Source organism: Saccopteryx bilineata, chromosome 4 (assembly GCF_036850765.1).
Source record: "Saccopteryx bilineata isolate mSacBil1 chromosome 4, mSacBil1_pri_phased_curated, whole genome shotgun sequence".
Lineage (NCBI taxonomy): Eukaryota > Metazoa > Chordata > Mammalia > Chiroptera > Emballonuridae > Saccopteryx > Saccopteryx bilineata.
This window is the reverse complement of record NC_089493.1, coordinates 174,645,497-174,657,847: the sequence shown is the minus strand read 5'-3', so window position 1 is coordinate 174,657,847 and position 12,351 is coordinate 174,645,497. Positions and strand designations below refer to the sequence as shown.

The 12,351-nt window shown below is 45.5% G+C and overlaps 1 protein-coding gene across 7 annotated transcripts in view; it reads right to left on the bottom strand.

Annotated features, from left to right (window-relative positions):
- The window catches only part of ARHGEF37 (Rho guanine nucleotide exchange factor 37), a 43,418-nt gene extending 41,672 nt beyond the window's left edge, over positions 1-1,746 (bottom strand). For all 7 annotated transcript variants that reach the window (XM_066272971.1, XM_066272973.1, XM_066272968.1 and 4 more), the window contains exon 1: positions 1,457-1,746. The gene's annotated coding sequence lies outside the window, so the exon portion shown is untranslated. The remainder of the gene's footprint in view (positions 1-1,456) is intronic.
- Between the last annotated feature and the right edge of the window lie 10,605 nt (positions 1,747-12,351).

Sequence of the window (12,351 nt, the reverse complement as noted above, 5' to 3'; positions counted from 1 at the left end):
TACCCTGGCAGGAACTCAGCTGAACCTCCATTGCTGGGCAGGACTGGGCGTTGCTCAGGTTCCCATGTGGCTTCCTCTCTTTTCTCTTTTAACAAACTATACAAGTGCTGACTCTTAACAAACTATACAAGTGCTGACTCCATTCAAAGACAGAAGTGAGGTCCAATCAAGAGTCCTTGTTAGAATGTCTGGTAGTTTCATTTCATTTTTTGTTTTGTTTTCTCTCTCTTTTTTCTATTAATGTCTTGTGGTTTCTACTTCCAGCATTTGACCTGGGGGTTAACTATTAAGCATAGTGCATTATTCTAACTAAATGCACTCTAATTTAGATTACTACCACCATGGTATGTGCTGCCGTTTGTAAGTCATAATAAGGTTGACTTTATATGTACAGGTTTATACCTTTTTCATTTTTTTAAAAATTTTTATTTCAGGTCATCACCTTTTCCAGCTGTGATTCACCAGATTATGTGCACCAGCACTTTTATTGAGCACTTACTATGCGCTAGGCTCCAAACTCAGCGTTCATTCCTAAGTCTGACAATGGTCTTAAGTATGAATCAGACAATCTTATCTCCATTTTACAAAGAGAACTGGGCCTTCCAGAGGATAAATTATGTGTCCAAGATCACACAGCTGGTGACATCAGGATGCTGTCTGGACTGACAGCAGATACTAACTAGCTTCTGCCCTTTAAAGGAGACAATAAACTGCTCTGAAACAGTGCAGCCTGAGGGACAGCCGTCAGATATTCCCAACAGCAGGACTGCTTCATGTCAAATCTGAAACTGTGTGCGAGGTTATATGGGGACCCTTCTGTAGGGAGAGCAGCCAGATTTCTAAGGGGCCAGTGATCCCAAGGCTCAGAACCAGCACCTGGCAGGCTGTCTGCTTCTCCATTCCCCTCTAAGGACAAGGGAGTGAGCCCTGTACCACTGGGCCAGGAGCTGACATGACGACGTTCTGGCTTCCAGCCCCAGCGTTGGCACTTCTATTTTGCTGAGGGCCCTTGGCCAAGGCAGCTCACCTAACAGATGTCAGATTTTTGTTCTCTATTCCCCTGGCCTCCACTGTCTATAATTATACTTTCTCTGGCAAGGATTCTTTAGCATTGTTTGCATTATTCCGTTGTTTTAACGTATGGATTCTTATTAAAAGTCGCCCCAAATCCTACACTGAAGCAGGCAGGGATAAAAAAAAAAACAGACACAAGGAACGATTAGTTTTTACTAGACCAGCTTACCTGTCTGGGCCTCAGTTTGCCACCTGTAAAACGACTCGGTTAGGTCACATGGATCAGGTTGCTCACATTATCTAAGGCTCAAGACACAGAGCCAGCTACAAAGCAAGCTGGGACGGGGCGTCGTCGCTCCGAGCTCCCCCACCTCCCTTTTCAGATCTGACAGCAGTTGTTTCCCCGCACCCCTCCCGGCCCTGTCCTGCCAGGCAGACTCACCGCGCGTGCAAGGCGCCCGGGTTCACGTGCTCGCTTGCCCGCTGACTGCGCAGCCAGAGCGGGAGGGGCGCCGGACTTTCGGGACCCACGCCACGCTGGGCCTCGGAGCGGCTGTCCCCACGGAAAGCGCGGGCGGGCATGGCTCTGCCCACGCTGCGCGCGTGCGTGCGCCGGGAAGGGGCGGCCCAGTCTCCCGCCTTTGTTAATTGTGTATCTGGAGCTAGGTTGTTTTCCACTCGCTGCTCCCGGGAGTTGGCCCCAGCTGAGGTGGCCCAGCTGCAGCAGCAACAACCCTGGGCCGCCCGCTGCCAGCGTGAAGCATTGCAAGTGGGTGTAAGCGCCGCGCCCCGGGACACACCCACCCGTGGCTTCTCATTAAGCAGCCTTCTCTTTGGGGCCAGCACTTAGGCCACTCAGTGGGAATGTCGACGCCTGGGTCACTGGATGTTTGTGCTCCAGCCCAAATCACCGAACTTTAGGGATGCACCTTAATTCTGTGTGTGGCCTGCTCAGGACCTCTGGGTGCTTGACCCTGCTCTCCTGAGAGCCCTCTGCACAATCTTAGGCAAATCTGCTTGTTGCCTTGCACCTCAGCTCTCTTTTCTGAGATCTGAAGGTGTTTACCGATTCTCTTACTACTGTGAACGGGACACTGTTCTAGGCACTAAGTATTCAGCAGTCAACAGGACAGAAAGGTCCTCGCCCTCTTGGGGGTTGGGACAGACGATGAACACAATTGAAAGTGATAATTCCTATGAAAAGTATGGCAAGTTTCATATCAAAGCAAACGAACCTTATTTGTAGAGTCATGAATTGACTAGATTAACATTTGTAAATCCCCAGGTTCTAACATTTATTCTTATTCTCATTATGAGAGCTTATTATTTACTCTTGTGTGATAGCAGTAGTAATATTGCCAGGTACTATACTAAAATTGTACCTGTGTTTTCTCATTTATCTTTATCACAATTTCTCTAAGGGGCAGGAAGCCTGCTGATGAGAATTATTATTTTTATTACCCTCATTTTAGAGGGAAAATCAGGCTAGACAAATGAAAGTAACTTGCCCACTGTCACACAGCTAAGTGACAGGACCAGTATACAGTCAGGCCTCAGACTGCTTAACCTCTACTCTACATCTACAAAAATATGAAGACCAGAATGGTGGTGTAATCTTGAAAGTGATGGATGAGAACAATGGAAGGGGAGAGGGAGGTAAGCTGTCCAACCCATATGACCTAAGAGGTTACTAGCATGAGGAAAGCTATAGGGAGATATATTACAAATACGGAAGGAAGAACTTATCTAACACTTAGAGCATTTCAAAAATGATATCAGTCTTCTGGAGAGAGTAAGCATCCTGTCACTAAACATTAGCATTCAAGCAGAGAGGCTTATTGGGGAAGCTTCAAAGAAAAGTCATGTCAAAGTTAAAGACTGGTTTAGATCATTTCTAAGTTTTCTTCCAATTCTGAGGGAAATCTGAAGGGAATTTGAGTCCTACTGTGGTTATATGACTTGTCCAAAGTCACCCAAGGAGTGAGAGCTTGACCCTGAAACCAAGTCTGACTACTAGATCCGACTTTCTGTTGGTGGGTGAGGGGCTTGTGAGTGCTCAGCTCATCAGTTTAAGTTTCTGTAAAGTAAGTGTGGTGTGTGTGTGACCAGTCCCTTCCTGGGTGCGTGGAAGCATCTGCTTTGTCTGCTTTACATTACTAGTGTGTGCCCTTCTTCCTTGTGTTGAGTATTCTGTGTTTTCAGGGGCAAGAGTCAACCCTCCTGGGCAACTGCTATATTATAGGGGTTCCACAGGTAGCTGGGTCCCCACTCCCCTGGAGAAATATTCTTTTTTGGCAATTTAAGGAAAGGAGATAAACTGGATAGTATTTTCATGTGAAAATGATGCTTCTTTGATTCTATTTTAGGATTCTGCATTATCTAGAGTTAAATTTCTAATGCACTGGCACTAACTCCCCATCAATCATCCTCATCACAAATCTTTTGATGAGCAGCAATCTAGCTGTCAACTTCAGAAGAACCATTCTTTTCTCAGTGCTCTAGAGAGCTACTTCTTTCTTTTTTTTTTTTATATATTTTATTTATTAATTTTTAGAGAGAGAGGAGAGAGAGAGAGAGAAGGGGAGGGAGGAGCAGGAAGCATCAACTCCCATATGTGCCTTGACCGGGCAAGCCCAAGGTTTCGAACCGGCAACCTCAGTGTTCCAGGTCGACGCTTTATCCCACTGCGCCACCACAGGTCAGGCACTTCTTTCTTTTCTACTGGAAACCTCTAACAAAGGAATCCAATTGCCTTTGGGACTGGTGGGCATCAACTTGCTCTCAATAGTGATCAATTTTTAAATTTACATTTTGAAAAGAAAATATATTTACCTGGTTCAAACTCAAAAGTATACTGTCAGGGCTACAGCTTATTGATCTTGGAGTCCTCTCAGTGCCTGGCACATTGCCTTGTGTATAGTAGGTATTGAAAAAGTGTTTATTTAGTGAGTATAAATTAAGAAATTGTGGGAGGCCTGACCTGTGGTGGCGCAGTGGATAAAGCGCTGACCTGGAAATGCTGAGGTCGCCGGTTCGAAACCCTGGGCTTGCCTGGTCAAGGCACATATGGGAGTTGATGCTTCCAGCTCCTCCCTCTGTCTCTCTCCTCTCTAAAAATGAATAAATAAAATAAAGAAAAAATTAAAAAAAAAAAAAAAAAAAAAAGAAATTGTGGGAGGCCCTGACCAGTCAGCTCAGCTGGTTAGAGCATTATCTCAAAATCTAAGGTTGTGAACCTTGGTCAAGGCATATATGAGAAGCACAACTAAGTGGAATAACAAATGAATGCTTCTTTCTCTCTCTCTCTCTCTCTTTTCCCTTTCCTCTCTCTGTCTCTCTAAAATAAATCAATAAAAAAAAAACCCTGGCCAGGTGGCTCAGTGAATAAAGCATCATGAGTCTGATCCCCAGTCAGAGCACCTTTGAGAAGCAATCAATGAGTGCACAACTAAATGGAACAATTAAGTGGAACAATGAGTTGATGCTTCCCTCTCTCTCTCTTCCTTTCTCTCTCTCTCACTTTCTCTCTTTCAAATCAACGGGGAAAAATTTTTGTAATTAAAAAGTGTTTTTTAAATTTAATTTATTGTGTTTACATAGATTCTAGTGTCTCCCTGAATGCACCCCCCTCCCCGTATTCCCCTCAACATCTCCCTTACCCCCCTCCCAACAGCTCCCTCCCCACTTCCCTTCAGGTTTAATTCTGTTCCTCAGTTCACATTGTTCCTGGGTTCCTCAAATGAGTGAGGTCATATGATATTTTATTTCTCTGCCTGGCTTATTTCACTTAACATAATAGTTTCCAGGTCCATCTATGTTGTTGCAAAAGGTAATACAGTATTTCCTTCTTTTTCATGGCCCCATAGTATTCCATTGTATATAGCTACCACAGCTTTTTAATCCACTCGTCCACTGAGACACTTGGTCTGTTTCCAGATCTTTGCTATTGTGAACAATGCTTCCATAAAATGTTTCAGGAGACAGAGAAAGAGGTGGTTTAGGATGGGACAGCAGACATTTCACCTGAGGTGCATGGGTTCAAAAGAAGCCCAGACAGAACTCCCAGACGAGTTGCAAATTTGACCATGACTTTATCCAGCAGCATGGAACTCCTTTGGATTGAACATTACCTAAAGACTGTGTACTAGCCTGACCTGTGGTGGCGCAGTGGATAAAGCGTCGACCTGGAAATGCTGAGGTCGCCAGTTCAAAACCCTGGGCTTGCCTGGTCAAGGCACATATGGGAGTTGATGCTTCCTGCTCCTCCCCCCTGTCTCTCTCTCCTCTCTGTCTCTCTCTCTCTCCCTCTCTCTCTCCTCTCTAAAATGAATAAATAAATAAAAAAATTAAAAAAAAAAAAAGACTGTGTACTAGCCAGAATCTTTTGGTTCCAAGCAACAAAAACTGAGTCTGGTTGATTGAAGCAGAGAAGGAATTTTTTGAAAGAGTAGTGGAAGCTTAAAGAATCAATGAAAAGGCTGGAGAACCAAGCTAGGAATACAGACAGGCACCAAGGGAGGCTGGGTGGCCAGACCCACAGAGGAAATCATGCCACAGGAAGGATGCTGCTGCTGGACACTGGCAATGCTCTGGGGACTGGGTGCCATAGCTGACCCAGCTGCCATCACTGCTACCAGATACTGAATGCCACCGCTACCAGGATAAATTTTACACATTACCTGCTTTTCCTGATTCCTAACTCCAGCATCACAACCCAGGAGGGATTGGCTGATCAGTGATGCTTGGGTCCCACGCCATTAGTGATTAGGAAAAACTGATATCAGGGCCTTTTGGCTTCCTTGAGTGATATGCAGGGCCCTGCCTCACACAATGACCTATTTGCCAAACTTCTAAGGCAGTTTGGAGTCTGGGCAATCAAAAATATGCCAAATGTCCACTATGCAGTCATCTTCTAATATAATTTGTAGGCCCAAAATGGAAAGAAGGAAAAGAGTATAATCTGTATAAAGTGCTTAATACAGCACCTGAGTTGAACTCTCTTTTTTTTTCTTTTTTTTTCTTTTCTGAAGCTAGAAATGGGGAGAGACAGTCAGACTCCGGCATGCGCCCGACCAGGATCCACCCGGCACGCCCACCAGGGGGCGATGCTCTGCCCCTCCGGGGCATCACTCTGTTGCAACCGGAGCCACTCTAGCGCCTGGGGCAGAGGCCAAGGAGCCATCCCCAGCACCCGGGCCATCTTTGCTCCAGTGGAGCCTCGGCTGCAGGAGGGGAAGAGAGAGACAGAGAGGAAGGAGAGGGGGAGGGGTGGAGAAGCAGATGGGCGCTTCTCCTGTGTGCCCTGGCCGGGAATCGAACCTGGGACTTCTGCACGCCAGGCCGACGCTCTACCACTGAGCAAACCGGCCAGGGCTAGTTGAACTCTCAAAACCAGAAGAGCCCTGGCCAGTTGGCTCAGCGGTAGAGCGTCGGCCTAGCGTGCGGAGGACCCGGGTTCGATTCCCGGCCAGGGCACACAGGAGAAGCGCCCATTTGCTTCTCCACCCCTCCACCGCGCTTTCCTCTCTGTCTCTCTCTTCCCCTCCCGCAGCCAAGGCTCCATTGGAGCAAAGATGGCCCAGGCGCTGGGGATGGCTCTGTGGCCTCTGCCCCAGGCGCTAGAGTGGCTCTGGTCGCAACATGGCGACGCCCAGGATGGGCAGAGCATCGCCCCTGGTGGGCAGAGCGTCGCCCCCTGGTGGGCGTGCCGGGTGGATCCCAGTGGGGCGCATGCGGGAGTCTGTCTGACTGTCTCTCCCTGTTTCCAGATTCAGAAAAATGAAAAAAAAAAACACCAAAAAAAAACCCCCCAAAAAACAAACAAACAAAAAAAAACAAACCAGAAGAGATCCTGTCATACCTATTACTCAATGTTTCAAATTTTGACTAATCAAGAACTTTGTGCCTGACCTGTGGTGGCTCAGTGTCTAATGTGTTGACCTGGAATGCTGAGATCAACAGTTTGAAGCCCCAGGTTTGCCTGGTCAAGGCACATTCGGGAGTTGATGCTTCCTGCTCTTCTCCCCTTCTCTCTCTCTTTTTTTCTCTCCTCTCTCTCTAAAAATGAATGAATTAAAAAAAAAAAAAAAAAAAAAAAAAGAACTTCATGCCCTGGCCAGATAGCTCAATTGATTAGAGCAGGGGTCCCCAAACTACAGCCCGCGGGCCACATGCGGCCCCCTGAGGCCATTTATCCGGCCCCCACCGCACTTCTGGAAGGGGCACCTCTTTCATTGGTGGTCAGTGAGAGGAGCACAGTTCCCATTGAAATACTGGTCAGTTGGTTGATTTAACTTTACTTGTTCTTTATTTTAAATATTGTATTTGTTCCCGTTTTGTTTTTTTTACTTTAAAATAAGATCTGTGCAGTGTGCATAGGGATTTGTTCATAGTTTTTTTTAATAGTCTGGCCCTCCAATGGTCTGAGGGACAGTGAACTGGCTCCCTGTGTAAAAAGTTTGGGGACCCCTGGATTAGAGTACTGTCCAATCCACGGTCAGGACACATACAGGAACAGATCAACATTCTTTTTTGTTGTTGTTGTTGTTTTTGGTTTTGGTTTTTTTTCTTCTGAAGCCGGAAACGGGGAGAGACAGTCAGACAGACTCCGCATGCGCCCGATCGGGATCCACCCGGCACGCCCATCAGGGGCGACGCTCTGCCCACCAGGGGGCGATGCTCTGCCCCTCCGGACGTCACTCTGCCGCGACCAGAGCCACTCTAGCGCCTGGGGCAGAGGCCAAGGAGCCATCCCCAGCACCCGGGCCATCTTTGCTCCAATGGAGCCTTGGCTGCGGGAGGGGAAGAGAGAGACAGAGAGGAAGGAGGGGGTGGGGGTGGAGAAGCAAATGGGCACTTCTCCTATGTGCCCTGGCCAGGAATCAAACCCGAGTCCCCCGCACGCCAGGCCGACGCTCTACCGCTGAGCCAACCGGCCAGGGCCCAGATCAACATTCTTGTCTCTCTCTCTCACCTTTCCTCTCTCTCTCTCAAATCAATAAAAACAAACAAACAAAAAATAAAAAAATTTTAAAAAAGAACTTTACAACACCAATATATTCTTCCCAAGCTTTCCTGTTGGAAGCACTTGCTAGAGTCAAGCAAAGAAAGGTGGGGAAGAAAGAGGTAAATCGTGCCAAAGGAATACTCAGCAGCACAATAGGGGCAGTGCCATGAGCCTAATAAATCCCATTTACTTTTCTGATAAATTAAGAGTCTCAGTCTTGGGATCATATCTATTATTTCATTCAACTTTGTGAAATCTACCATTTAAATTTCTACAGCAGTAACAAAAACACATTCTAGTTCCTGCAGGCCTAAAACACATAAGAAAACAGTCATGGATTATTTCTAACAATTACCCTATATAATAGTTATTATTTGCACTTTACAGATGAGAAAACTGAAGCTCAGAGAGGTTAAGTAACCTACCCAAGATTACACAGCTCATACGTGACGAGTCATAGCCAAGTCTACCACTACACAAACTGTCTCTCATGCGGTTCCTCTCTCCAAAGAGTCTCATCACCATTTAAAAAAAATTTTTTTTTTTTTTTTCATTTTTCTGAAGCTGGAAACAGGGAGAGACAGTCAGACAGACTCCCGCATGCGCCCGACCGGGATCCACCCGGCACGCCCACCAGGGGCGACGCTCTGCCCACCAGGGGGCGATGCTCTGCCCATCCTGGGCGTCGCCATGTTGCGACCAGAGCCACTCTAGCGCCTGAGGCAGAGGCCACAGAGCCATCCCCAGTGCCCGGGCCATCTTTGCTCCAATGGAGCCTTGGCTGCGGGAGGGGAAGAGAGAGACAGAGAGGAAAGCGCGGTGGAGGGGTGGAGAAGCAAATGGGCGCTTCTCCTGTGTGCCCTGGCCGGGAATCGAACCCGGGTCCTCCGCACGCTAGGCCGACGCTCTACCGCTGAGCCAACCGGCCAGGGCCTAAAAATTTTTTTTAAATTTACTAAATCCAAAAGTAAGTTTTGTAAATTACTACTTCTATTTTCTGAAACATTATGTTAGAAAGACAAGAAACTATTGGTTGTCATGCACTTAGCAGAAATAAATTTTTATTAGATAACAGCTAGTATAGTAAACTCATTACTAACATATAAAAATTTTCATAACAAGAATGTCTGCTTTGTTGAGCTCATATTAAAAACCAAGTGCGCTGCTAGCCAGCCCTAACAGGTACATATTACCATCTTCTTTTTACCAATGAGAAACCTGTGATTTAGAGATTCGAAAACTTGCCAGCGGCCTCACTGCTAGAAGTGGGAGAACTGGGACTTTGAAGGATTCCATCATGTCATACCCGCTCTAGGCTAGTTTTCTAGTCTGTATTGAGAAACATCATTTAGTATCTCTGAAGAGTCTTGTTCTCAATCTGTAGAAATATGTGAAATATGAACCTTCGGCTTGAAGCTTAGGAGATCCTCTCTGGAATCCATTACTGAACTGGAACTCCATTACTGAATAAATGCCTCCGTTCTAGCATTTGTCTTTAAGGTCATCAAGAAGACGTGTCCACCAGTTTGACCTGTGAGCTGGACCTGGGCAATTAGAGACTCCCCACTCCCTCCCACGTACTCAGCTTGCGTTTACTCAGCTAGAAGTTGTCCAAGGACACAGCCTTGAGATAGTAATGTGGTGATGAGACTGACTAGACTGGGTACATGATTGACCCCAGTTAAGGTCTTTATATAAACTTTTAAGATTTGGTGGGCGGGTGCAGAAAACTACCTGTCTTGTAGTTGCCCAAAACAAGCCCCCTAAGTTCACGTGCTTATTAAACCTGTCATCTACCAATCTGGAGTCGTCTGCCTCTTCCATCAGTCTTTCCCTGCCCTCTCTGCATAAGGGCTGGTTTCAGATTGCACCTGTGAAGCTCTGGAAGGAGTTGCTACCCAACAACCTGTTACCATTATGACTTTTTTAGTCCAGCTTTGAGGAACTTCTTTGCTTTACCATACTCCTTGTTTAGTAAGTACTCTGTTGGTCCCAGTGCCAGAAATCCATTTCATTCAGAAATGATGATGTCCACAAGAAGACCAAAGAATAAAAGACCATCTCTGCCTGTGTGTCTCTTCAAGAGAGCAAACCCCCCTCCAAAAGCTCTTCAGTAGACTCTTCCTCCTATCCTATTGACTAGAATAGCATGTCCATACCCCACCATACCTAAACCAATCACTGATGAAAGCTCAGATAGAAGACCCAACACTGGGCCGATCTCCCTTGGAAGCATATAGTCATATAGCCTTAACAAAATTAAGAGTCTTTTTGGGAGCCTGACCTGTGGTGGCACAGTGGATAAAGTGTCTATCTGGAATGCTGAGGTTGCTGGTTTGAAACCCCGGGGTTGCCTGGTGAAGGCACTTATGGGAGTTGATGCTTCTTGCTCCTCCCCCTGTTCTCTCTCTCTCTTTCCTCTCTCTCTCCCTCCCTCTCTCTCTCTATCTCTCTCTCCCTCCAATAAAAATGGATAAATAAAATCTAAAAAAATAAAAATATATAAGTGGAAAAAAAGAGTCTTTTTGGGAAAGAGGAAGGACAAGGGGGAACACTCTTGAGTAGGTGGCCAAGAGTATCTGCGGCAGGGGGAAATAGACAATTCTACAGTTAAGTTGGGGAGCCCCTCAAATACTATTCCAGGTTCCCTGACTCCATCCAGCCCTTTCTTGGGCATTTGTTCAGATTCAGCCTGGTAATTCTGACCATGCCGGAGACTTGACCACAGTGCAGACTAAACTAGTAACAGCAAATGAGCATTTCCACAAGATGGCAGCATTGCATAATTATTGAAAACTATGATGTAGCACAGGTTCTTCAACCTACCTGTAAGTACCTCAGTGGCTTGCATATTCTGTGATCTATTAAGCGGATGCCTGTTTTTACAGCCCCACTTAATTGTGAAATATGTGAGCAGTTTCCTTTTCAGGGTGTTTTATTGGTCTAAGATGCATGGACTAAATAAATGAAAAAGTAATTTCTTTGGGAGTCAGAGAAACCTGAGGTTTGGTACAAGATATCCCTCTAACTCATTTGGTGCACTTGGACAAATTAAGATCTCTAGGCCGCCTGACCAGGCAGTGGCGCAGTGGATAGAGCGTCGGACTGGGATGCGGAAGACCCAGGTTCGAGACCCAGAGGTCACCAACTTGAGCGCAGGCTCATCTGGTTTGAGCAAAAGCCCACCAGCTTGAAACCAAGGTCGCTGGATCCAGCAAGGGGTTACTTGGTCTGCTGAAGGCCCGCGGTCAAGGCACATGAGAAAGCAATCAATGAACAACTAAGGTGTTGCAACGCGCAATGAAAAACTAATGATTGATGCTTCTCATCTCTCTCCGTTCCTGTCTATCCCTCTCTCTGACTCACTCTCTGTCTCTGTAAAAAAAAAAAAAAAAAGATCTCTAGGCCTCAGTTGCCCTATCTAAAAATTTAAAACAATGAAATTATTTTCCCCACATAATCTTTTTAGTAACATAAGATAAAATAGGTAAAAATAAGACAGCATAAAATGCTGTATAAATATTGAAAGTATTACCTTAGCATGGAAAAATCAATCAGGATAGATGACATCTGAAAACTCAGTATCTTCAAGGTGACTAGAAGAAAGGTTCTGAGACCTTTCAAATTGCCTAGAATATATGTTTTGTTTCCTGTGACACATCTTTAAAAAACTATGGTGGTAGACCTGTGGTGGCACAGTGGATAAAGCGTCGACCTGGAAATGCTGAGGTCGCCGGTTCGAAACCCTGGGCTTGCCTGGTCAAGGCACATATGGGAGTTGATGCTTCCAGCTCCTCCCCCCTGTCTCTCTCTCTCCTCTCTCTCTTCTCTCTAAAAATGAATAAACTAAAAAAAAATTAAATTAAAAAACTATGGTGGTGACCTTGTCAGAAGGAATAACCTACATAATTCAATCAGTTGTGGTAGCATCCTAGTTGTTATATTTTGTTGTTATTATTGTGCTTATCTTATTTTGGCTTTGGACAATAATTGTGAAGTTTCTATTTCAGCTGACAGCCTATTTCCCTCTACCAGGAAGGATAGAAAAAGTCACCTTTGGCTTGAATTGCTAATAATAACAGCAGCAGGGTATATTTGTACAAGGTTTATGGCTTAAACAAAGTGCTTTGACATATCATATTTCAACTAGGGTATAACCTATGGCAATCAATGATTATGTGGGACAAGAAAATATAGGCTGAGAAGGTCAGTAGGATTTTAAATTCTAAGCAACAAAATATTTTAAAATATGAATTTCATATAGGTTAGAGGGGGCTGAAAGGTAAGTAGAAAAGGCCTTAATGTCTGTCATTTGCCTAGCCTACAGAACA